The 27,200-nt window shown below is 43.5% G+C and overlaps 1 protein-coding gene across 38 annotated transcripts in view; it reads left to right on the forward strand.

Annotated features, from left to right (window-relative positions):
* The window catches only part of SORBS1 (sorbin and SH3 domain containing 1), a 163,804-nt gene that overhangs the window by 61,970 nt on the left and 74,634 nt on the right, over nt 1-27,200 (forward strand). For all 38 annotated transcript variants that reach the window (XM_032190804.1, XM_032190803.1, XM_032190808.1 and 35 more), the window contains one exon: nt 18,897-19,002. The gene's annotated coding sequence lies outside the window, so the exon portion shown is untranslated. The remainder of the gene's footprint in view (nt 1-18,896; nt 19,003-27,200) is intronic.

Genomic DNA, 27,200 nt, shown 5'->3' on the forward strand with positions numbered 1-27,200 from the left:
GCCCTTGTCACTGACTGCAGAGGTAACGCTCTAAAAGTCTGACATTTTTCTAGCTCTCCTGAGGTGAAGCAGATCCTGTCATTAAAGGATTATTTATCCTTTGTTTGTGCATGCGGAAGTGTCCATTTTTAGAATCAACAGAATAGCAAATTGTTTTCATTGTTATCCTGAGTGAGGGTTATGTTTTACAAAGTTCGTTTGCAAGTCACACTTTGACAATGCTTTTTGGAGGGGAAGGGGACGTGGATTCCTGCTGCTGAAGAGCACTGAGTGGCTGATCTTGTTGGGAAATAGAAAATAGAGGATTACAGAGAGATTACACCTGCAGCAGTCAGCAAGATCTAAAACTTCTGAAAAAATAAAACCCTGAGAGTTTAAGGCTACTAATGTTTCAGATGTGTGGTATGTTTGGTGGTTATTTAGAGCCAAATGGGATTTTACCTGTTTGTCTGTGTGAATTTGTTATCAAGGAACAGAGTTTTGCTCTGAATGTGTCACATAATTGTTGTGAAAACTTACTGTTACTAATTTCTGAGGTCTCTAGTGTTCTGTCACTGTATTACTTTATTCCATGTGGCTCTTAAACTATCCCATAAATATTCTTATTATAAGGAGGGCCATCCTTATATGTGCTGTGCACATAACACCTTTGCTTAAAGATAATAAATGAAAAGTTGCTATACCTTTTGTTTATTTTTTTTTTTACTTGCCTATCTTAACAGAGTAGGGGTTAGAAACTCTTCAGGTTTACCTACTTGTCTTTTTGTTCAGTAAATACTTGGCAGGCTGAAAAGAAAAAACTGCAGATCTGTGTGAAGATGAAAACCGAATGCCTGCAATGTGAAGGGAGCTCAGTTCTAGCAAAGAACAGAAGTGTCTGGAGGAAGTTAGGGACAAAGTTGAATCTGTCTAGCAAAGTGCAATGGCACTTGCTTGTTGTTTGCTCCCTCAGAAGCCATCTGCAACTGCAGTTTTATAAATGCCTAAAGTTACAGTACTACGTAATTCTGGTTAGTGACACTGATCATGTGCACAGAGCTACATAGCTGCAGGAGTATATTCTAGTTCTGTGGGTTTTTTGAAACCTGGACCTGCTGGAATCCAAGCTACACCAGGGATTCCTTAACAAACATTGCATGGAAAGATCCAGGTTTTTCTTTTGGCACAGGGGCTGGCATACTGTTTGTTTTCCTTCTGTCAGGGGTGGGAGAAAAGAGATGCAATACGATACTGTCTGTGCATGTCTTCTCTTTTCAGATTGATGGAAGAAAAAAAAAAGACTAATTTGATTGCCAAGCGCACTGAATTCCTTTAGTCACAGGCCTCACGTACCATGGGCAGAAGCAACATCAAATCTCACTTTGCAGACAGCAATGTCTACCTTGCTCTGACATGACCCGAGCTGTGTGCTGGTGGCACAGGTTTGGATAGAAGGTGCTGTCGTGCATGTGTGGCGAGCTCCTCTTCACAAGGCACTGGGCAGCTCATCTGGGGGAGTCTTTTGTTTGCTCCTGGACCAGTTTCAAAACAGTGTTCTAGTGGGATGCTCACCACACAGAGCAGCTCTCTTTGGAGTCATCCAACTTCTGTTATGCTGTTTACATGCTTCTCCAGGCACATTTGTGGAGTGAGTGACTGTTGAAGGGTGTCAACACTTCATTGTACAAGCTTATTAATTAACTCAATATCATGATTGTAGACATGAATTCCCAAATCACACTGGTTATTTAGAGAAACAGCGTGGAGAGGGCTTGCCCTTTTATTAAGGATTCCCTTTGTGGTTTGGGAGTCTACTGGCAACTGATTACACAGCAAACTCAGTACATGTGGCTGCTTGTGACTTCCTTGGGGACTTCAGAAAAGTCACATCCTGCCTGTGCTCCAATTTCTGCATCAGTGGAGTGGGAGTGACACTTGCATAGTCATAGTAATAGGGACTTCTTAGAGCTGCTGTGAAGTTGAGGTGGCATGCTATAGAAATGCATCTTTTCTTTTTTCTGACTGAAATGCAGCATTACCCTTGTGGTTCTTGATATGAAGAGTAGGCTGGGGCTTTTGTACCTATAGCAGTTCTCTTACTGCCTCACAGGACAGGTTCCTGCTATTTGTAACAGCATAGTTTCCATTTGCCATGACAGACTATTTCTAAGCTTTGCTCATAATTTAGGACTAGCTTATGTCACTTTATTTGTCTCTATAGATGCTTTCATCAGAAACTAAATCCAGATGCAGAGGGTTGGCAGCGGATCAGCTTGAACTACCCAAGGTTTTGCTGAGACTAAATAAGGCTTAAATATTTTTGTTCTGTTTCCTCTTCACCTTACTTATTATGCTGGCATCGAGAGAAGCATGTCTGCTTTCCTGAGTGTTGATCACCCTTGTGCATAGTCAGTAAGTGCTGTTAGCAATGTTTAAAATACAAGTGACTTGTTGATGCAAGAGAGAGACAGGGGTTTGAATTGCCAACCCTCCTTGTTTTGGCAAACCTATTAAGATGTCAACTAGCTTGTATGGTGGACAGGGTTGGGGGACCTGCAGTAGCACAGCCCTGACATTTGGAGCTGGCAGCCAGCCCTGAAGGTAACCGTGCACTCAGTCTGTTCTCACAGCGATTCTCCTAAGAGGTCTATATCTGGTAAGATGCTGCTGCTGGCAATTTGCATGACAATTCAGACTAATGGCCAACAGCATTGTCACCTGCCGCTATTTGTAATTAAATAGTACCTCTCTGCATCTCTGGGTAATTACCATGTGGGTTATAAGATGTGCTATAACATACCACATTCAGTAAAGACCATTTTTTTTTAACTTTTGCCGTCTGCTTCCTAAAAAGCATTGATGGAAGCCAACTTTCTGCATGATGTGGCTACCTACACAGAAGATATCCTGAGTTTTCTGTGCACAGGAGCTGGGGGTGAGGGATGGCTTACACCCAGAGGGGTGTGTGTGACAGTACCACTTCAGGGGCATTGATAGCCCAAAAGCCCTCATGGTAAAGCAGCTTGATATTGTCATTCTTTCAGAATAAAAGCCACAATCTCCAACCCCTCAGACTTTAGTCTTAGAGCAATAGAAAGTGCTGTTCTGATTCCTAGCAGTTGAGTCAGTGAAACAGCATGACTTGGCACCTAGTTATAGAAGAGGTTGGGGAGGGCTGTTGCTTGCCAAATATGCAAAGCGTTTCTGTGATTTACTTCAGCTAAGATGTGAAATACATCCCACTCAGTCTGGGCAAAGGAGGAACCCTGGGGCTAGCAAAGTGCAGGGATTTGAATGGCAAATAGAGATCGAAAAAAGCTGTAGACCCCCAAGGAGTTGCCTTGTCTCCTGCCTGCTGGAGGCCAGCCTGTGGTCATGAGAGCACTACCTCTGAACTGAAGCCCTAGAACAGCTCTGTAATGTGATGCAGTGTAAAGATGAGGTTCAGCATGAGATGAGAGTTCAGGCTTCTCTTGCTGAAGAGCCCCTGTAGTGCTTTGTTCAAAGGCAGATGCTATTGGAACTTCCTGGTGCAGTTAGGGCTTGTTGCTACTTTCCTGCTGGTAGGAAGATCTCTAATTTGTGATACAATTTAGTTATGCATAAAAGGATAAAATGCCAACTGTTCTGGTCTTGTTTTCTTAAAGCTATTACAGGAAACATCTCAAACACTGCAAGTTAATTAACTGCAGACGCTACTTAGTTACCACTATTAAATCTGTTGTATCGTCGTCTATATATGGACTTCTGCATTCTGAAAGCTGTAAATTAGAATTTGTCCTTTTACTTATCTTAGGCTTGCTGAATACTTTCCCATGAATTATGCAAATAACAAGGAGAATAAAACAAGCCAGTATATATCCAAACTTGGTTTACAGAAGTTACTGAAGTAGAATTTCTTTGTATTTCAGAATAGTCTTCTTCCAGGAAACACACATACCAGTGACTTCAGCAAATCAGTCTTCTATGGAAGATCTCATCCTGTACCATTGAGATAATTCACTTTATGTAGTCTAAACTGCATTAGAACATGTTTAGTCACTGACCTCTTCACTGAGCACGTGTAGCATTCCTCTTTCCTTGTTCCTACATGACAATACTCTGATAGCAAAACAAGAGGGGATTAATTTGTACAAGAAGTTAGGCCCACATGAAATGTATGGCTGCTATGCTGTGACAGAAGTATGTGTACTGTGAATGTAAGTTATGGAAAAACTGCACCTTCTGGGTGCCGATGACTTCACCTCCCTCTTTCTTTAGGGAAAAAAAAAAAACAACAGCAGAATCCCAGTTCATGGGTATAACTGCACTGACGTGAGCTTGGTAAAGTTGGTCATGGATCTTGCTTCATCTCAGATCTATTTTCCCCTCATCAGCTCCCTTTCTTTTTATGGGTCCTGTTGTAATAGAGATGACACTCTGTTTCTCTCTTGTGGAGCTCAAGAATTCATTTACATACAGGTGCCTATTTTTTTTTTCTACAATGAAGCCTTAGGGATCCGCTTCACCTGAAAATCAGTAAATGTTTTGCCATAGAGTTTGTAAGTACGAGTCCTGAACTTAGATGATTTATCCTAATTGCATCATCAGCAAACCCAAGACGTGTGGTAAGTGCTGCCTCAAGGGGGCTGTGAAAAGTGATGGGCCGAGCTCAGGACTTCTGGTATGAAGGGGACTGGGGTGAAGAAAGCTGTATGAACAGTCTCTGTCTATTGAGCTATTTCCATGGCATGGATGTACCTTGGTGGTCAAGGTAGTGCATAGTGCTTTGAACTGTTAAAGAGTCTCCTTGGACCTGTCTTGTGGAGTCCTGGCTGGAAGGAAAATGAGAACAAAACCAAATAAAAGTTTGAAGTGTCTGTCTTAATAAAATGTGGGAAAGGGGGAGAAAATTTTTCATAACTACTGTGAAAGCTTGTTCAGCTTCTCTTGGCACATGATACAGCTGGAAGTTTCTATACCATATGTGAGCCATGGGGAGTTTAGAATGAAATAGTTCTCCTTCTAAGGTCAGAATCTGTTTCAGAAGTGAAATATGTTAGCCATGAGCACACATTGCAAATAAATATAACAGTCGAACAGTCACCTTCACTGCTCTCAGACCCTGTGGATTTTAGCAGCTGAATAATAAAGAACTGAGTCTGTAATGCTGGCTGCTGCTATTGATCTTTGGAATGGGAATATCTTCCTAACTCTTTCCAGTCCTGTCATGCTGCAGCAGCCTTGTTTGCCCTGATCACAGGGAAATGTGGTGGAACAATGCTGTCTAACACTTGCCGAGATCAGAAGTGGAATGCAGGGGAAGGTCCTAAGATCCTGGCAGTTTAGCTAATGGACATCGCATGTCCTGTGGTTTTCTAACTAAACAGATGTTCACTTACAAAAAGACAAGTGAGTACCTTGCTCTTTTTAGGATAAAACCAATAATGTTTGAACAACTTGTTGAAAATATTTTGGCCAAGTGTCCTTATAACTAGCCCAGTTGTGTTATAATAAAGCCAAGCTTTCTATTATCTGAATGGATGGGAAGGAAAAAGGTATTTGTCATCACATTATGGGCTAGATGTGAAGCAGTTGAGTTACAGATCTCCTGAAATGGGCTGCTTTTACTGTGAAGTTATATTCAAAAGGTCTGTCAGCCCCTGCTATTTGGATAAAACTGTCTGCTTGGGCCAAAGCATTCTCTGCTTTTGAATGAATGGCCAGGCTCTGCTTATCAGCCCCTTGGTTAGGTCAAGCAAGCTTATAGGGGAGTGTTTGCTGATTTCCCTGCCTCTGTTAAAAGGAGCATAGGTAGAATTGATGGATGAGTGAAGGGGATGTGAAGAGAATTTATCCTTTCTCTGTTGGTATACTAGTTTCTGCACAGCACTGATGTGGTCTAGCTTCCATGAAGCTAAAATAGTAAAATGTGAAGAAGTGGAAGACAGTCTGCACGAGCTCTGGCATAGGGTTAGTACAGAATTCATCCAACCAAGATGTGGTCTCATAAATGGCAGCACTGTCTCAGAGTGAAAATGTTGACTTGGATTGAATGTATAAACATTTGCAGTCATCAGTAAGAGTAGTAGAACTTTACACAGTGCTGAATAAGAAACAAGCTGGGTTTGATCTGGGTGTTTGATGTCAGAAAAGTTAGGCTTGCATGTACTTCTTGGATTTCAACGTGTTTTCATGTTTTAAAAATAGAAAAATGGAACAATTGCATTTCAGTAACATTTTTGCAAATCACAAGATTACTGGATAACTTTCTCATAGCCCTGCAATGGTATCCTTCGTCCCTTTTTAAATTCTGCAACCATATTTGACTGTTTTGTCTGAGCTATCCTAGACATCTGTTGCATTTGTCAAGCACGTAGTCCTGTTGTCTCTTGGCTCCAACGTGTAATCTGGCATATCTTTTGTCTCTGACTTTTTTTAATGATAAATCTGAAAAGTTTATAGTTCATTTGAGTATTTGTGAGGTGTCCTCATCTCTCAGATATTTAATGACCATATTAGGGAAGCTCTGAAAGCCCAGAGAACCTAGTTTATAGGAGTAGTTCTGAAAGTTTAGCATGCTTAGAAAATTTGAAAAACAACTTGACTTAATGGCTTGTATCTTATGCAGAGATGTAAACAACAGCCGAGTAATCAAAGCTTGGCTGATTCACCAACATGAGGGCTTTAATATCTCACAGGAGGTAGAAGAAACGTCCAGTTAATCATGTTCATGGGTAGCAACTATTCTGACAAGTGACCTCTTGGCCACTTGTAGAATACAAGTCTTCTTGGAGACTTCTACAAGACTTCTTGGAGAAGGTACAAAGGTATGTACATCATCCTGTTCTTTCACCATTCCAAGTGACACCCCTAAAATGTTGGGGACGACCATCATGGTGCAGAATGAGAAAGTTATAACCACAACACGTGCTTTCTTGTAGATAGGTTCTGTGATGTATTCTGCACAACCTGAGAAGGTATGCTCTATTCTTAACTGGATTAGCACGATGTCTCCCACCCCATGGGATATTTAGCTATGAAATGTATCTGCATTTGGACAGAATCTCAATGCATAGAAGCACCTTCGGTGGACAAACAAGATTGTCATGGTTAATTCATTATGATACAGATAAGAATCCATTGGATTTTTTAAAAGTATACCAGGATTTTCTCTGCCGCTTTGACTTTTTTTCTTCTGAGCCTTTAATACATCTTTCAAACTTATTTTCTGTAGCTGCAAAGAAGGCTGTGGTTGTTACATATTCATGTGTTTTTTTAAAAGTAGAAATTAAGGAGGCAAGGCCAAGAAAAAAAAATATTCCTTTAAGAATGAAGATGCCTACTCTGCAAGGTGATGGTGCCATTACTGTGCTCCTCTGCTGTGGAAGTACAATGCTCACTGCTGCAGAAAGAGCAGGTAGTTGTCAGCTCTGGAAGATGGTGCTTACAGCTTGGGCCTTCAAAGGTGATAAATAGGGCCTCTACAGGGAGCTAAGTCTTTAGGAATGTGTGAAGTAAACAGTGCCTAAGCCTTGTGTATATTTACATTAGGAATACCGATGTGAACGCTTAATTGATCTCACCTGGAGACCCTGAGCAGCCTGTCTTGTGCCCTGGAGCACAGTGCTAAGGCAGCTATGTAGCAGCTAGTTCAGGGCTCGTGCACATCTCTGCATTATGTAGAATAGACATTCCCAGAACACTTTTTTTTTTTTTTAGTTGAAATATAAGATTCCTGGTTACTGCATAAGTTTCAGCAGCTCAGATCTTACAGGGGAAAAAAAAAAAAACAGCTATCACAGGAATTGCGGTTCAAACACAGGAGTTGGCATGACTGGGCCTTTTGTATTCAGTTCACATCCTACTTTCAGCTTCTTACTGTGCTTTGACTTCACAAGGAAGAAAACCCCTGGGACAAGGGTACAAATTCTGTGTTGTGCCCACTGTGATGTAAACTGTGGAAGGCATTGGACCCAAGGGGAGCTACTGCTTAGACTCTTACGCTGCCTTTTCACGGAGCTAGATAGGCTCTTGTGTTTCTCAAGTCAAAGCTAAGCAAGGCGTGTTCTCCTGGCATCAGAAGAAAAGGACAGAGCTTCCTGCCATACATTCATAAAGACAGATGGGGAAACAACGTCCCCTGTTAATTTTAACTCTCCCCTTTCTTGAGCTTTTGGAGTTACTGGATATGTTAGACCTCAGTGTGAAGAGACTGAAGAAAACCTCTGACTTTGTCCAGGCTTGCTCTTTTTTTTTTTTAGTGATGTTTGGCACCTGGCAGGATGCAGCAGCAATCTGAGACCCTTTTTGCTTGGTGCCTGCACATGGGAGAATGATGGGGTCCAACTGGGGGTTCCTAAATCCAGCATAGCCAGGAGCACTAGCATTATCCTGCCTCTAGAGCACTTGTGCAATGATCAAAGGGAAGCAGTGGCTCCTGAGAAATGTCACAAAGTATTTCAACAATTATTCTACTTGGCATCTTTTCAGCTTCTTATTTTGGCACTCTCCTCTCTTGTCCTCTGGTTCTGGAGGTCTTTGCATTAAAATAGGATCTGTGTTTCCCAAAAGAGAATGGTCAGAGCATGCTGAGACGTCATGTGCTTTAACTTTGTCGTTCTGCCACTTTAAATATTCTTGAATCATCATGGGGATTACCCCCTGCCCCAAATTAAGGGATTTCACTTAAAGAATCATGAGGGGTTTTTGTTTGTCATGAAAAAATATATTAGAATAAATTTCACTTGCCTCTTGGTTCCTGATCTATTCTGGTTGTTCAAGTCTTTCTCTTCATCATGTCAGTAACTTACTGTGTGTGTTTTGGGGAGTTGTTTTTTCTATGTATTTTAGTTGAAAGCTGAGATTCTTGTGCAATCTTTTGTTTCCATCAGGTCAGGCTTTATGAAATCACACATCGTAAAATCTGACAACACCCTGCTAGATGTGTGGTGCTCAGAGGTGTATCAAACTGGGAGATGGCACTTAGTGCTGTGCCCATTCTTAATTGAGAGATTTTATAATGTTTAGAGCAGATCATAATTTCTTACAGGCAATTTTGGACAGGTTCAAGCTTAGAGAATTCCCTAGAATATTCTTTAGTTAAAGACTGGATGCTAGAGCTATGTGAGAAGACTTCAGTATTTTTGCAATGATGCTTGGGAACTAGTGCAGCTGCTAAACAGCAGAAGCTAAAAATCTGGACTGGTATTTTAGCACCAGGGCATCGTTGGAGACGGGGTGGTTTTTCAAGCCAGTTCACAAGAAATGAATCTCTGTCGAAGTCTGCATGCTTTGTGGTGGTCTGAGTATGAAGACCAAAGATGGAGTGTTTTGGTCTTCATCTTCATTCGTAGCAGTGGACTGAGTCATCGCTGGGACAGATTCTAGGGGGAGAAAGGCTGTTGATCTAAAGTAAGCAACTTGCTGCAGTGCTTGTTAGCTTTCCAGCTCGCTGGAGGAGTAGAAATAGCAGTTGCTGTACCAGACTTTTGCTGTAGGGTTTCTTCTTGGCATTGGTGCAATCCAAAATTCTTCAGAAGAATTTGTATCAGTGTTCCCTCAGAGTCTGAGTGCCCATCTCACAAGACGATTTAAAGGCCAAACAGGAATTTTACATCCTTTCTAATTCTGATGATGACTTGGAAAATGCACACTCTGCCTGAAGGTGCAAATACAGGATGGCAAATGGAATAGAGAGCGATGCCTTTGAGCTGGTTATTTGTGTAACTCTTCATGTAGCTCTCCCAGCTGTAGGTATTATTTATGCTAATAAAATTATCTAATCCTTTCTGAAAGCCAGTACAACTCTAGTATTCCGTCTTTGCCCTGTAGTAATAAATTCCTCAGACTGATTTTATGCTGCTTTATTATAATTTTAATAAAAGAATATCAATTACATTTACTGCCTTTCTATAGCATGAAACAGGATAAATCAGCACATTCCAATCTTGCTTCACAATTATTCATTGCTTTACTTGTAGCCCAAAATCAATCGGCTTTTCTTCTTTGCTTCCATCTTTTCCAGCTAAATATTCCTCTAATCTTTCATTATAACCTCAATGTATGTTTGCTGCTTTTGGTCTCTCGAGCATTAATTTGACTCAGCTGTCTAATTTTTTGAGGTTCCCTGCTATTATTTAATTATACACTGGTTAGTGAGTCAGGTTTCCTGGGTGGCTGCTCTGAGGGTCTGCCTGGTCCTGGAGCACTGCAAATCTCAACCCAGGGAGTGATGTGGTCCCCAGGAGTTCAACAGCTTACAGGTACCTGCTTTGGGGCTGCTCAGTCTCTGCTGTAGCAAGCCTAGTTTTTCCATTCCTTGCTTTCTGTGCTTGAAATGAGCAGAAATTCTCTTAAAAGCATGTCTGTGGTGCAGCAGGGAGCTCCCCAGTCTAGCAGCTATCATAGCATCCTTGAAAACCCTTCCTGCATTTCCCCTTTCAGTATCCTGTAGCAGTACCCTGCAGTATGTGGTAGATGTAACCCAGAGTGCTCTGAGAGCTTCTCTCCATTTGCTTTTTAAATTCCTTGAAAGGCTTCTTAGCAGAAAGTTTCTTATTGAGTTGTTTTCACCCATTGTAAGGGTGCCTTGCAATTAATGTAACTGCAATTGTACCTGATGTCACTTTGCCAGCTACTTTGTCACTTGCTGTGTTCGAGCATAAGATGCAGAGTTGGCAGGGAATCTCCTGAGTATCTTTCACATAGCAATTACAATGAAATTTCTTTTGTGTTCTATATAACAACATCAAAACAGCGTGAAGCTTAAAGAAATATGGAAATGTGAATTTATTCTTTAGAACAGGAAGCTTTTTTTTCTGTATTCCTGGTATAGACCCTTAGCATTTGTTCTTTTTGTCAGGAGCAGGTCATGTTTTAGACTCAGGATCTGAGTCTAATTTTCCTCAATTAGGAGAGCAACAAAGAGAAGAATATCCCTATTTACTAAGTCTCTGCAAAAATTAGGCAAATATATGAACAGATGTGTGCGAAGGTGTGTAAGCATGTGCACAGTTGAATGGAAGCAAGGAATGAGGCTTGCTGCCATAAGACACAGTTGTGGTTTTATTCCAACTTGGAACTTGCATAGAGAAGAAGCAGAGGGGCGTTTCTGTCAGTTACGCAGCTCTTGGTATATTTGTACTAGCTTCTCTGTGAGCTGATAGTGACCCTGTGCAATGCACTTTTCCTCTTCTCGTTTCCATCTGTTCATCTTTTCTGTTTCTCAAATGACTGGAAGCCTGCTATTGATTTTGAGATGCATCCTTGGTTTGATGTATATTTTATACAGTGACCTCATACTGGCAGAAAAAATGATTTCAGGACACTTTCAGTCTACCCTCAAATAAAAGGAGGATATTTCCAAATCGCTGCAGTCTATTTGTAATCCTCTGGGAATAATTGAACTGAAAGAGAATCACTATGACCCTAGTGGTTATTGATCTCCACAGAGCAGGTTCTTTTATTCATGGAAGAATTCAGCCACTTTACACCAAAATATAGAGAACAGAGTATGATAGTCTTTCTCTTGGTGTATGCACAGCAGCACCAAATTATAACAGTTGTTTCTGTCTCTAGCCTGTTGTGATTTCATTTGCAGGCAATGCAGTCACTGAATTAGATCCGACAGATTCTGCTCTGGCAACAAGACGTCTGCCTGCCATGCCCCATTGCTCCTGCAATCCATAGCAGAGCCCTCCCTATGCCATTCCACGGCTGTATTTCTCATTTCCATCTGTTTGTCATTCCATTGTTCCTCGAATCGTGGAGAGGCTGCTATTGCTTTTGAGATGTGTCATAAGCTCGTTGTAGGCATTTTCTTTCCTTTAATAGCCCCCTTTGCCAAGCAGTGCAGTTGAAGATACAGTAAGGGGAACTGACAACTTACTCCAGCTGTTCTGCTCAAGCAAATGCCAGTGGCTCTCCTGCGTGTCTCCCCGCTCCCTGTCTGCATTGATTTTCTGTTTTTCTTGGCAGAAATTCTGAGGCCCATTATTACAGCCACTTAAAATTAAGGGGGCCTCTTCTCTTGAAGTGTTAGAACAAGAGAGGTTTTACCATTATGAGGATGAGGAAAAGAAGTACTTGTACTTTAAAGGATTATTGATATGAAATCTAAGGCCAAGAAACTTATTCCTGTTCTGTATTCTGTATGCTTCATCTTTTCTGTGTTCATTGAGATAAAATTCATTACCACAGTTGTTAGCTATGAAAAATTATATTCACCATGGAGTTAACTCATGCGGCTGGATTTAAAGTCCCAGCTTTATTTATGGCCACTTAATGTTTCTTTCAACCAGTGAACAAAGATTTTGTACCCTAGGGCTTAAAGTGATTTGCAGGAAGGTCAGGTAGATATAGAAATACAGTCTTTCTTGCATGGTGCTGTTGAGACGCAAAGGGAGGGAGGCTGTGGGAGCAAAAGGCTCCTGCTTTCCCTGGGGATGCTAGGTGCTGGTTGGGGCTGCAGTGTGAGTGCAGCAGGGCTGCAGCCTGCACAGGGCTCCTGCACCCCAGAGCTGTGGCTGCTGCCCCTCCCCAGGTGGAAATGCCTCTCTTCCTTATGGTTAATCTTCCCGTGTGCCCCACAGAGCTGTGGGTGGAGAATCACAGTCTTACTGCAGCATTTTCATCCTTGGCACCCAGCCCTTTGTGAGCGGTGTGGCACATGGTGAGGAAGACATTTGCTGCCTCCTCTTTTCTGCTGGTGCCTCCTGCCCCAATCCCCCTCTCCCAGGCAATTTTACTGTCTCAGCTGTTTTGAACCAAGAATGGTGGGCTTGACCTCAGTGAGATTTTGTTGTGCTTTTTTTTTTTTTTCTTCCCCATCCTCTCTGGTATATGCTGGCTATTGAGTCTTAGACCTGTAATCGATGCTATGCCCAGAGGCCAAGTCACTGTGTATTTGACCCTTTGCCTTGGTCACTGACCCACATTTCATTCAAACGCATTGGTAAATAGTGGCACTTCTTATGTCTTTAAGATTCCTGTACCAGACAGGGAAGATTAAAACTGTAGGTATCTCCTACTATCTTGGGGCCTGGGCTGCCTGCCAGCTCTACTTCTTGAGGAGCAAGTGTTTAGTTTGAGAGTGAACAGTGTGACTCATTCTCCTCCTTGACATGCTTTAGTACATGTAATGAGTGGTGACTTACATGAGGATGTACTGAGGCTCTGCTGGAGCCGACTGAACTTGGGACACTTTAATCTCACATGTGGAAAGAGGAAATGAGTTAATCTGCAGTTAAATATAGAGGTGCTGAAAGAGGTGGGAGTGGGAGGGGGTGATTCTAATCTCATGTAGGTTGGGGTCAGGCAAGAGTAACCTCTGTATCTGGATGGTATTACTCTGTAGTAAGTCATACGTCGCCTCTGTGGAGCTGACAATATTAGCTAATGGAAAACGGAGACAAAGTGAGAATGCGCCCTGAGCTCTGGCGTCGCAGTGATATTGTTCTTTCAGTTCAATCTCTACATGGTGCTGACACTCTTTCTCTTTCAAGAGGTAACCACTGAATTACAGGGGTAGGCAACTGCACGTTGCTGAAATTATATCTCGAGGACTAAATTTGAGAAGAGCTGATACACAGCCTTGGTTCTCTGTGACCATGAAGATGTACCATGACTTTGTTCCTTTATTTCGCAGCGTGCATTTTTCTGATTGTTCCTGTCTGTTGTATTGAGCTGGGGATGCAGAAGGCTCAAGAAACCAGGCTTGTAGCACATAAGTTTATCTTGTTCTAATGTGCTTTCCTGATCAAAGAAAAGTTCCTTGAAAAATAATGCTGTATCTGCCCTGTAGCTATCCCCTTCTCATCTCCCTTTGTGTGCAAATGGGGTCTTAAACTCCGTGTTAGACTGTGAGCTGCCACTGGGCATTCTCCACATCCAGCTTCCTGCATATGCACTTGCTGGGAAGGCTGTGTTATTGGACACATTACTGGTGTATATTATCTGCTTCTGAGCAATTTTTCTCTACAAGGCCAACCTTAATAGACTGCCATGCCTGAGCAGAGAAGGGTCTTATGTACTGAGCTGGCACTGCTGACCAGAAAGCGTGTGCTGCCTGCACCACTGGGGAAGAGGTGAAATGGATCTTGCTGACTCACTTGGGTGAGTAAAAGCAGGCCTTCAGACATGGGCTGAGCAAACCTGAGAGGAATTTCAGTGGCAGCTAAGTGTTGCTGCTTCTGAGAAAGCTTGAGCTAACGTGCTATGTGCCAACAGTGTTTCTTCAACACAGTTGAATCCCAAGTAGTCCGTGTAAGGAATTTGTGTTCGGAGATCACATACTATATAGGGCACGTTTGCTGAGCAGTAGGTGAGTGAAGCTACTGGTTTACATTGGTTTACATTAGCTCTCTGAGGTGAAAGGTCCATCAGTTAGAGGAGTTCGGTTTCATATTGGAGAAAATCTAAGACAGCTTTTAGAGATCAAGATCTGCCCTGGCATGTACTTGTGCCTTTTCTGTTGACCTCACTGGGAATTGTATGCCTTTACAGGGTTTGGCCTTGAATGCAGATTCATAATAATATCACTGTTCTTTTTACTCTTCCTTTTGGCCCAAAGCAGTTTTCTGTGAGTCATTCAGTCCATAGACCCTGAACACTGGTCATCTGATAGGGACTGGCCCGATGTCCATGAGCAGTCCGTATAGATGACATACAAAAAGCTTGGTAAAATCTAACAAACTATCTAAAAGTTAACAGCCAATAACATTGGAGATGGCGTGTCAATAACAAGCTGATTCAGTCCTGATTATAATTAGCTAAAACACTTCCAGAATCTCATCTTTGCTGCATTAGCTAAGGACAGCATTTTTGTTGGATGTGACTTACTTAAACTAGAACTCACATGATGGAGTGGTGCAGATAGGATACTTTTAAAAGATGCATTGATAGCTGTTCTTATCTGAACCACCAGTCTTATGATTTCCGGAGTTGAACATGACCATATGAGACCACGGACAAAAGTAATTGCTCTGGCTGAAGATGTTACCCTTGTCTTCCCTTCCCTGCTCCTGCTTGTTGCTATATTTGCTCACAGCTTTACCAGCTGCACAGTGCACATGAGTGAAGTCTGCTAACCTGCAGCTGATGGGATGGTGACAGGCACCTTGTGATGGAAATACCTTCAGTCTCTCTAGCTAGGCCCAAAAGATGGGTGTCTGCTTCCAGCCTTGGAAGCAGGATGGACTAGTGAAAAGCATTGTGCTGGGAGCCAGTTTCTTCCTGGCACTGATCCTGGTGTTATGTGATCGGGGTCAAATCACTCCTCATCTATGAATGTGTTTCCCCTTCATCCGTCTTGTCCGTTTAGATTCCTTGGAAAATGGACTGCTTGTTCTTATGCTGGACAATGGCGAAATAAAAATATTGTTATCCTGCTAATCTTAACAACTTCAAGCAGCTCTTTTCCGAAATGGCTGTAGAAATGGCCTTTAAATCTGAGTATTGTTTTTTCTTTCCAAACCTTTGCTTTTCCATTGCAAAGCTGGCCCCACGCTGATGTGTTTTATTGTTTTCATTGCCATTGTACTTGCTTTGATTTTGCAGCTCAGTGCACAAAGCGCAGGGCCCTGGACAAACAACATGATGAAGTCAAGCAGGGTCAACCCCGTTCTCTTTTTACCTTGGAAACAATGTGGAACTCCCGGGTTTCTTTTGCTTGGCACCTTTAGTTCTTGGGCTTGAGGCTCTGTGTGTGTCTGCTGCCCTCCTGTCGTGCTCAGGTGCAAGATCACTTGGACAGGGTTTTTCCATTGCTGCCTAGGAGGGGACAGGAAGCTGTGCTGTCTGCTTTGTGGTTGCAGGGGCTCAAGCTGTGAAGAATGGAAAAATCAATGGATAACAGTGTGCTGAGGATGTGTCCATGTCTACAGTGGATCAGGTGTTACCTGGGCTCACATAGGCTTGTCTTGCTGGGTCATGCTTGGCTTCTGTTTGGGATAGTTTTCTCCTGTTTCTCACCTCTCCTTTCTGCTTTTGGCAATGTTCCTTTCTCCATGGAGATGTGGTTTGAACAAGTGTGGCCTGTGGCCAGCCCTTTTAAGAAGTGCCAGGTTACTGGTTGTTGATCTGAGAAAGGGAAAAAGAGCTGGACAATTTGATTTTGCGCTACCATGGTATCATCAGGCATTGTAACAGCCCTCAGCACGAATAGAGCAGCTTCAAGAAACACTTGTAAAATCGTGGACCTTGCTGCTTTTGTACTTGCTGCTCATTCCCATCTTGTTCCTGCTATCCCCTTCCTGCGTCTTGTGAAATGCCCCCTAATCCTGTCTGGGTACTGGGACCAGCTGAGGTTGTACTGCAGTGTGCCATAAGCAGCAGTGATTTAATGAATTAAGGATTGGAATGTTGTAAACTCGAGGAGTGTTTAGACTTCACCATCACTGTTGGATTTCTGTTTTAAATATTTTTTTTTTTCTTCCCCTCAGTTTGCTTGATTTCAGCACTCCCCTCTTACGTGGCCACATACACTCGAAGTGCCTGGGTGGGAGCCCTGGCATGGTTATGTGCTCCTGTGTGCTGATTTTGTGGCTGGCCCAGTGGCTCAGTCGCTGTTGGGGGGCCTGGCAGCTGCTCACACAGGATCTGTCAAGTAGTTTTTGCACTATTCAGTGCAAAGTCTTCCAGCAGACTCCTTCAGTAGACTCCTCTGTTACAGCAGAGATCAAATTCTAACAGCACATAACACAAGAACACGGCTGGAGTTTTAACAGAATTAAAATGTTAAAATTCATCTCTGCACTGCTGGGTTCTCTAGTTTTGCTACCACTGGCAGGAAAGGAAGTTTCGCCACTGACTATAGTGGGCACAGTGTTTGTCCAAGCTCAATCTTCTTGTCAATCCTAAATTGATTTTTACCAAAAGTAATTTCCAATAATTCTCCAGTAGCCAATGTGAGGCGCGTTTCCAAGGAGGAACTTTGAATGTTGAGCTGTCTCTTCAAGACTGTGACACTGAACTGACCACAGTCGGTGTTCCCACATCTTCCTGTGCTCCGTGGCTGTGTGCCAGGCGGGAGCCTTCTCTAGAGCAGCTCTCAGCATCAGAGGAGATCCTATCAGTTGCTTTTTGTACTGCTTATTCTCTCCTCCCCCTCTCCACCTAGCTGCTAGTCCTTGTGATGAGCAACACATTCTCTGCTTTGGGCAGCTTTTGGTAGCTGGGACTCAGGCCAGCTTCAGCCTTTTGCCAACTCACAAGGACAGGTCAGGTTGGAAGAGCAAACAAACAGCAGTTTGTGCCAGCATGGCAGCTCCTTGTCTCACAGCAAAACCAGACTTGACCTTGTAACTGGAGTGTTAACTCTTGATGCGTTCTCCAGACAGCTTTATAGGAAGCTGTCTTCCCAGTGCTATCAAATGATCAAGTGTGCTGCTTAATGTAGGGAGATTTTTGGGTACTTTCATCTATCCCTTTTTACCTGTTGGAGATGGAGAAATTAGTAGGCTGTCCTGGACAGAAAACTCTGATTTGTTTCATCTTGTGTCTTCCTAGAACTATTCCAGTTTTATTGAAAAACTGTCCTGATTCTCCTAGGCTCATTCTTCAGGATGTCAGTGGTTCCTTAATGAAATCATGAGCTTCTTTGAAGTTATTACTGGCGCCATGTGAGCATGTTCTGAGATGGCTCCCAAATAAGATTGCTGCAATCTGACTTTTTACCTCTGACCATCACCTTCTGTTTTCTCTGTGCCATGTTCATGTGCACCCTGTATGGTCACAAGTACTTCCAACCTGCGAGGCTTGCTGGCTGACAGGCTGGTGTCATACCAGGCCCTTGGAGGATCTGGACCTGCATTGCTTGTCCAAGGAAACGTGATTCCACTGCCCTCAGAGCTTGGTTAAAGCACACATGGGGATTTGTTTAGTCTTCCAATGTGGGCATGTAACTTGGTCAGTTGGTCTCCTCAGGTTCTTTATAAAATTGTATACAGGCAAGTGCCAAGAAGGCAGCGTGGGGGAGAGGCTGAATTGCCCACTGGAGAACCCCCCTCTTCATTCAGTGCAGAAGAAACCTATGGAGACTATCTGACTAGTTCAACGCCATAAATGACATGAGTAAAATTGAGTGGTGTCAATATTTACCTTATAAATCGACCTGCAAAAACAGCTTACTAAAGCCAGGCTGCTGTTAATGTTATTGAGTGAAACAATAAAGCTGCACAGCCATCTATCAAATCAATGTCAAATCTAACCATTTAGATTTAATACTGGACTGGAGTTAAATTGTCACATTTAGTAACCATCAACCTGCTAAAAGGGAATTTGTCCTCTGCAAATTCAGCCTCCATGGTTGTCTGTCTAGCTGTATACCCTAACCAAAGAATGTCTGAAGAGAAACTGATGTGTGTTTCTTAGTGCCTCTCCCCTTCTTTCTGAGGGTGTCTGCTCCTTGCGGCAGGGAGCTCCCATCTCACCATTGTTGCTACCCCAACTCCCAGCCTAGGCTCTGTATCAGACAAGCCTATTCATGAATCAGGGATAGTTGAATAAGATGTGCATTCACTCCTCTTTCTCTGCATTTTTGCGAACAAGTATATTAAATTAAGCTGATATCAGCAGTGATTTACATCAGTAAATAGACTGTAGGTTGTGGGGAGGCGTGAGTATTTCTGCTATTCAGCTGTCCTTGCTGCTTGGGGGGATCTCCAGCAGAAAGGCAGGAAAACGGATGTGGTTTCAGCCTTCCTTGGAGACAACCCAAAACATCAGTTCTCACATAGGGGATGATGCTATGATGTGGATCTGGGCAGCCTGCTGTTTATGCTAACTGTGCTTCCTGCACAGTGAGTAGAGGTTTTTTTTTTCCTAAAAGTAATGCTATTTCTGTGAACAGCTGATTGCTTTGGTACAGACCTCTCTGTAGTTTTGTTGAGCAGCCGGACCAGTGGCACTCATCTTTTCTCCCCGTTTACCTTTTGTAGGTATGTGCTGTAACAGAACAGTTGCATGTGAAGAGAAGCTGGAGTGGAAGTTACTGGTGGAGGATCCCATCCTTCTCAGCTGGGTCTGAAGAGTTCGTCGACTGTGGTGAGTTACCCTGAAGGGAAGGGGATGGAGCACCTAATCCTGACCTAGGGCACCAAAATTGTATATATCGCTTTCTCACTTCAGCAGTGAAAGAGTTTTCTTCCTAGTAACAGCCTACTTGGGCTGTGCAGCAGAAAGCTATGTGTTGGTCAGAGCACCACTGTATCATTTGGGGTTATTGTAGGTGACCAATCAAAAGCTCCACTGCTTGAAAAAGGATCAAGCTCCAAGTGCTATTTTGTGGTGACTCTTGGATGTATTTGATCTTTGCGGGAACTACGATGTTTTATCTAATTTACTTATTGTATCTTTGGATATGTTCTCAGATATGTTTCTCACTTGTTATCTGCACTTGTGATATCCTTTGTTGTCACCAGGATCAGAATAAACAGCAGATACTTTGTGACTTAGTCTAGGTCAAGAACATATGGTGGTGGTTATATTTTGGAATTGTAGTGAGGGCTGGGAGGGCTACATCCAAGAAGCGGCAAATACAACTTCTTTGTGCTACTTATTTTTTACTTTCTAAAGAGACTGAAAGCATCGGGGGAGCAGTCTCTCCTGCCTCTACCCTTCCCGTTTCTCTGTACAGGTGCTCTAGTGATCTCAAACTTCAGCTTGGTACAATCATCTTGACTTCTTCCCCACGTAACACTGTACTGCTTATTTCTGTGCCAGAGTTGCATACATACTGACCCTATGATTCTCAAGGGTTGCTCATCTCTCTTCTTCGGTCTGACTCTTCCTTTTTCCAGAAGCTTATGGGAATGCAGGAGAGTACACATACACCATGCTAGTTTGCATTTATTGTTTAAGATCTAATTAGGGCACTGTATTATTTTTTTTTACCATGACCTGCAACCTAGGAGAACACAGTGGGTAAATCCTAATCGTATCTTTTGCTGTTGTACATGGAGGAGCAAGGTGTGGAAAATGCTACTAAGCAACTCCAAGACTAGACTAGATGTTGATCCTTTTCTTTCTCTCAAAAGAGAGTGAAACTACCTGTTAAAATATTAAGTGCATGCAGAGAACAGTTGCAGCGAATGCTAAAGGGCTGCTGTTCTCACTGGTGGCTGGATTTCCCAGGGCTTGCAGGAAAGGCTGTTGCCTTTCTCAGTTCCTTAATTCATTGCTTCAAGTGAAAGCTGAAGGTTATTCAGGATGCTGTGAAGTGCAAAAAGACCTCTTTCCACTACTTCACCTGACTGTCTCTTAGAGGAAGGTGTTGCACAAAACATTATTTTGGCTACAGGCAGCTGATCACACCAGCTCTACCTGAGTTGCACTACAAAAGGGGTATAAACAGTGCCATGCTGCACCGGCAACCAGAGCAGTAAAAGTGAGTTTGTAGAAAGCAGGAAAATGGCATTTTCATGTTTTCCATTGAACTTCTGGGAACAGATGGAGAGCTGATGAGGCAGAGATGCTGGAAGGGACAGTGTGTTTCAAATGTTTTCCTTAATGTCTTCCCAGTTTGCTCATAGACTCGTAGTTCTTGCTTATTCAGTACAGGGTAGTTAGTGTAGGACATGAGAACTTCAGTGCCTCAGAGCTCTCCTTGTGTTTTTTGGGCTAAGGGACTTTTTGACACAAAGGGTTGTGGGAGCAGCTCATGGCCTGATAGGCGACATCTTTGTTTACTCCTTTCCAAGCTTCCATGGCAAAGGGTCTGGACTTTCTGCATAATGACCCAGGAGTGTCTTGACTGAGCCCTGTACTGGCACTAATAGGCTAGTCCTGCCTTTCCAAACAGCCTTCTTGCTGTTATTTTTTAATCTATTTAGAAGCCAAGAAGAATCTAATCAGAGCCCAGCAGTGCACTCAACAGCAGTCATTATCATTACTTAGTCATCCAGTCGCTGTTTCTCTGCTCTGACAAGAAACATTGGAGCAGTGGAGAGGGCATGGGGGAAGATTAGTTTTTTCTCTTAGGCTTGAACCTCTTCACGGACACACTTTCAATAAACATATTCAGGTGTTCCCCTTAGAGGACAGATAAAAGTTCACTGATGCATTCAAAGCATTATGTGGCAGCCAGTTTGTGAGGGGAATCAATGAGATGGGGTCGTTAAACCTTTCTTAACTCCACAAGGCAGTGACTTGCTGTGAACTGTGAAATCTGATTATCCTCTCATTAGCTTTCATCATTACAAATGTAACTGGTTAATAATTCCAGCCAGCTGGCCAAGTTAGAGTCAAATGCAAATTTCTCTTCAGCCTGGTGTTTTGGGCTGGATCTCTGTTAATGACATATTCAATACGTGCAGTGGGCAGAGCTGCTGGGACCAGATTTCCATGAATGCACAGGCTTCTCTACTGGAAAACATGTTGCCTCTTTTGGCTGTATGGTTGTGTTCCTGGAGAACAGTGAACCAGCTGGGGGTAGTCTGATTTGATATTCACTTGTCTTTAGCTATTAGGGTGCAGAGAAGATGCATTGTAGGAAAATACTGAGATGGGTAGACAGCACAGTCTGCGTTTTCTTTGTTGCTGCTTCTGCTAGTTTCTTTCTTTACTGTTCTACCTCTCCTTTTTTACCCTGGACCAACATACAAAATCACTGTTGTTCAAATAGCCAGTAAGCTCATCTGCTGGCCTGGAAACTGTGCCAAATATCTGAGTATTTTGAGTCTGCAAAAAAGGTAAGAGGATTTTACAAAAAAAAAAAAAAGCTTCCTTGCATGTAATATAGGAGATGATTTTCTCCTGATTCAACCTTAATGTTGATTCAAGCTCTACAGCACAAAGGTCAGTAACACTGGTAAATAGCTAGTGCTATTACACAGCTTTTAATATTGGTTGGGTTGTATTCTGTTACTTTCACAGCCAGCAGTACCTTTCATTAAATGTGGTGCTGGTTGGGTTGGTAAGGATTGAGGAGTCTGGACACTGGTTAGCTAAGCTTACTTTAAGAAGTGTCATCATTTTCTGCAGTAGGGGATCAGAGCCTGCATTCTCTTGCCACACACTCCAGTGATCACTGAGCCTAATCCACAAATCACAGTGCAAGTTTTTTGCTTCCACTTTGCCTGAATGGTAAGTGGCAATGTTGGGTACAAAGGGCTGGGGATGCTGATGTGCGGGTGAGGGTACACATTTCCGTGGTTGTATGGTGTAACTACCACTAATTTCCTTAGGATTTGGGTAAGCATAGCTGAGTCCTAAGGTTTTTGTTTTTTTTTTTTTTTTTCTCCTGCAGTGTTGCATTTAGCAGGCCTTTAATTATACATGATCGCTGGGATCGAGATCAGTAACTATTCAAGGTAGATGGGCAAGGTTGTACTTTCTTTAATGCGTGAGAGTTTAAATAGGAGAGCAGCTCAGTGGGATCTGGGAGAAACTGCTTCTAGGAGGCTGCTCAACAGCTGATCACTCCCTGCTTGTGTCAGCGTGAGGCATTGCTTCACAAATCCTTCTGAGTCCTCAGTTCAGCAGGAGCCATGCCTCTCTCTGCAGGCTCCCTTAAGATGCTGCAGACCTGAGATCCTGATCAGCTGTAACCCTACCAGTTAGCAAGTCTGGCCTTTTTAAATACTCTTACAACATGTCCCTTATCTCCAACAGCCAGAAGGGACACGTAGTTCTTCAGTCCAGCAAAGAAGCCAAATTATGCCTTTTTTTATTTTTCAGTTGTAAGAAACAATATTCTAGCTGCTGCTCTACACACTTAGCCGGCTACTTGCTTTCACCGTATTGATACGCAGGTTACTGTTACCAGGGCCTCTTGCTAGCTCTTAACTTCTGCCTTGCAAATTTGTTCCTACTAGCAGATTACATTCCTGTCTCGGGTTCCTAAAAGGCCTGTACATATCATTGCAAGGAGCCTTGCTCAGTCTCTGGTGATAGTCTGAACTCCTTCATGCCACACAGATCAGCTGTAAGTGCGTCCTGAGTCCTTGTGCGATTGCACTGAGCTGCCTGGCAGGCTGCAGGGGCTGCTGGCTGCAGTGTTTCATTCCGTGGTGGCACTGGTTCCCTTAGCTTTCAGCTGGGGAGGTCTGAACTGTGGGCTTCAGGCTCGGGTCTGAGACATGCAAGGGCATCTGGGTGTTGGGAGCTTTGGGGCAAGCTAGGGCTCATCTCTGAGCAGAAGTGCTGTAAAACTATCCTAACCAGAACCCGAGAGGCTGTTTTGTAACTCAGCAGAAGCTCCAGCCCAGTAGGGCGAGGATTCCGGGTGAGTGATTTTGCTCGATAATGGTCCTGGGTGTAACTCTAGCAACAGCGTGTTATTTTGGCCAAGCTTTGCTGTGCAATTCAAACCCCAGTTTCTCAGAGGAAACTGAACTAAAAACATGAGCACGATGCAAGTTTGCTATTGTCTTCCATCTGCAGAACCAAATAAACTTTCACTTTTAATATCTCCTGGATCTATCAAAAGTACCGTCTTTTCTAAACTGCTTTCCCTGGTTTCTCTTTGACCAGGGAAGACCCAGTCCCATGGCACATCAGGGTGGCATAAAAGAGCAAGCATGGCTGTATGATGTTTATCAAAACAAACTATCAGTTGTGCAGCAGGCTTTCCAGGGTAGCTTATAATGAGAATCAACCCACTCCCTCCAGTGACAGGATTTATGTATGGCTGTGACAGTAAAACAGATGTGATGAGGGTAGTCTTGTCCAGGGGCTAGAGCTGTGGTCCAGGACATTCTAGAACTGGTATCTGTCTCTGTTATGCCAAAGACCTCCTTGTTTAGTCTCTTTTGCTATTTCCTTCAGCTGTTGAAATAAAGCCATGGTTATTGTGGGGAAATAATGTGGCAGTGGCTGTGCAGCACTAAGTTCTGGGATGATTGCAATGGATACTACACTCTTGCTGGGGGTTGATGGTAAAACAGCAACAAAACTTCGTAAAGCTTTATATCTTGTAGTCAGGGCTGACATCTGGGGGGCAGGGAACAAGACATCTGGCTGTGCTGCGCTTGCTGCCCAGTCCTCCCTTCACCCATGTGGAATAGCGATTTCTGTGAAAGTCCTTCAGTTTTCCATCCAAGTGTTTGTCTGTAGCAGAAACGCCTCTCTCCTTGCCAAGCTACTTGAAGGCTGTCTAGGCTGGTTCCTGCAAAGACCAGAAGTGTTTTGGACCCAATTCTTGACCTGAATTTACCAATCTGAATTTGACTTTGGGCCAGCCCCTGGATCCTTCCCTACTTTGCTTCTCCAGAGCTGCCATTCTCTCATTGACTAGAGAGAATTATTTTCCAGTACGGTTTCTGCTCTCTTGACACTTTAATCACAGTCACTGAAGACGAACTGTCAGAGGCTTGTTTATAACCCCCTGCTACACACAAGCAGGGCTCCCAGCTGATAGAAACTCTCATGTGGTCAGGCTCCAGAACAGACCTGGGGAGGAGATCAAGGAGATTATCTTTGGGTAGTGAGGGAGGTCCCCTATTGTGCACTGTTGTATAAACAAGTTTGCTTCAAGTAGTTGAAGCTGGTGATGATTGCACAGTTTACTTTGGAGAATGTAGTGTTTTGCTTTGTGTTTTTTTTTTTTTTTTTTTTTTTTTTTTTCTTGGCTTTCCTAGTTCACTGGTGAGAACAACTTTTTTTCCCCCAGTTTGTTTTTTTGTTGTATTTTTGTTCTTTTTTACTTTTGTAGAGGGGACAGTAGGGTCTGACCACTCGAACTTTTTTCTATCATCCTTTATTTTGACTGTTTATATGTCTGAAATATGTCTAAACCTTCCTCTTCCACCTAAACCAAATATACCTGACTTAAGGGGCTGGAACCTAAACCTAGATTCAGACCTGAATTCGGGGTAAATGAAACCAAAACTCCAAATCCAAGCTCTCCCCAACATTAGTCTTTTGGCATTTGGTAATAAACATGGGCATGGAGTCCCTTTGTTTTCTGTAATCAGATACTACCAATGACATGGTCACATTGAGGTGTGGGATTGGTCTTTAAAAATAATAAATAAAAATAAAGTAGAACTTCCTGGCCTCTTCTGGCCCCTTGGCCAGTTTACTGAGTCAGAGCTGTGCGTACATGTATACTGGCTAATAAATACTTCATTTGGTGGGGTATAGGTATTGTGATACCAAAAGGTATATTGGGGACAGGGAAAAAGAACATCTTGTGTTGAATATCAGACTCTCAGTCAGCATTTCACAACACATTGGTAGGGGTTTATGTGCATGGGTATTTGGAGACCTTTGTTCTGTGTCCTTCACTAACACTTTACTGAGAGTCTAAAGGTACAGTAAGTGTAGCAGCCTTTGCTCTGTGTTCTGCTATCAGCAACTCTTGCCATCAGTGTTGCTTTTTAGGTCTTGAGTGCTGAGCTGCCTGCCTTGCAGTGATTTTCAGTACGTTTTTTTCCAATTCCTAAGTTTGGCAACAGATCAGTGCCTGTACATGCATGTTTGAGCCATCAATATCTGGAGACAGGCTGCAGGCAAAGACTCTGGAGTGTCAGTCACAAAAGCCTGCAGTGCTTGAAGCTCTGGGTGCTGTGGTCTGGTGACAAAGACAGTACTGAGAGATCTGGGGCTCTCCTTCAAATTACTTCCCTTATCAAACTACCAATTGGCCTTGCATGAACCAAACTCTAAGTTCTGCTTTCAGGAGGTCCTGTTCTCGGTTACTTGTTCTGTGGATGTTTGCTGTGGAAGGAGAGATGATGCTGTGGTGCTACCACAGCATCCTCACCAAGAGGCAGAGCAATCCCTTGCCCTCCTGAGAGCTGGCACCGCTTCCCCTGCAGCGTGTGCATTGGGCTAAGGGGGAGCCAGGCTGTGCTGTGGTGGAATTGTTCCACACTTGGACATCCTAGTACAGCTTATGGCTCAAAAGGTTGCTAATGCCCCGTGGGGTGGGCATTGTACAGTATCTAGTAGCCATGCAAGTGATTAGTTTGTGTCACGTGAGGTGTTTATGCGACAAATCTGGGCTGCCAAGTGTGGAAACTTTAGCTGACCCTTCAGCTCCAACCCATTGAAATAAGATCCGTCATGTCTAGTGCTAATGAAAATACCCCTCCCTTGACAAGCAGACGCTCCCTGGTTATTAAAGTGCTTTTTCAAGTACTTCCCCTGTGCTTTAATCAAGTATTTCTTCAGGGTCTGCCTGTCGCTTCCCGTCCCCCTGCTACCACGGAGTGTCATCTCCCAACTTTCTCTCCTACCCCCAGCTCTGGAGCCACGCACAGTCACTGTCTTGCATGATGACAGTGGCATGCGAGTGACAGGCAGGCTGGGTGGGGGTTGGCTGCTGGTGAGCAAGCCTAGTGACAGGATGGTGTGACTAAGAACCAGCTGGCTAATTAAAGCACAGGAGGAGGAGGAGCAAAGTATTTAAGGGCGCCAGAGAGGGGGAGAGAGGCCTCCACAAATTTCTTGTTATACTTCTGCAGCCAAATGACTGGGCAGCACAGTGAAAGGGTTCCTTAACTCATTAGTGCCTCATATGGGGTGAAATTGAGGGACTAAGAAAATGGCACCATTAACTGAAAAGTCTGAGTCAAGGTAAGGGCACTATGTTTATTCCCAGTTGGTTGAAGCTGGAACTCCTGGAGCTGCTGTGAGCTGAGCTCCCAGGACTTTACGTGGCACTGGCATCTGCTGACATGCAGTGGGTGGGTAGGTCTGTTGGGGCACTACTAACTGATTTTGAAATTGCTTCTTTTGTTTGTGAAGGTATTTCCAGTTGTTGCTTGAGAAGAGAGGGGAGATATCTAAAATGGGCTTGTGCTTACATGGGCTTGTGCTCTGTTTTGGAGGAACGGGCAGGTCCTCACCTCCATACCCAAATTCTTGCATCTTTCTCCTGACTAATTTTATGGGAAAGAGTGGTTGAAAGCAGTTCCTGAGAGCAGATTCCAAGTCTGTTGCTAAAATGAAAGTGAGAATGGATGTGGAAGTCTCAGCAATAGGGAACTTGGTCACCTGAGGCTGGAAGAGTCAGGGAAGCGAGGATGAGGTTTGGTTTCTGGAATGTGACATCCTGCTACTTCTGGAGGTGCTTCAAGTGTCAGACCACTACTTAACCCAGCAGTTTGGTTTTCTCTCAACATTTTCAGTACTGAGCAGAGGAGGAATTGCTGTGTCCCCATTCCAGCATGTTAGGTGGCTTTAGAGGCAGTGCTGTCCAGTGAGGTTAGCCAGCCAGGACTTCAGCCTGGACTCCCTGGCAGGCGTGGCTTTGTTGCCTGGCCTGGGATGTGTGACGGTGACCAGCCTTCTGGGTT

This window comes from Aythya fuligula, chromosome 7 (assembly GCF_009819795.1).
Source record: "Aythya fuligula isolate bAytFul2 chromosome 7, bAytFul2.pri, whole genome shotgun sequence".
Classification (NCBI taxonomy): Eukaryota; Metazoa; Chordata; class Aves; order Anseriformes; family Anatidae; genus Aythya; species Aythya fuligula.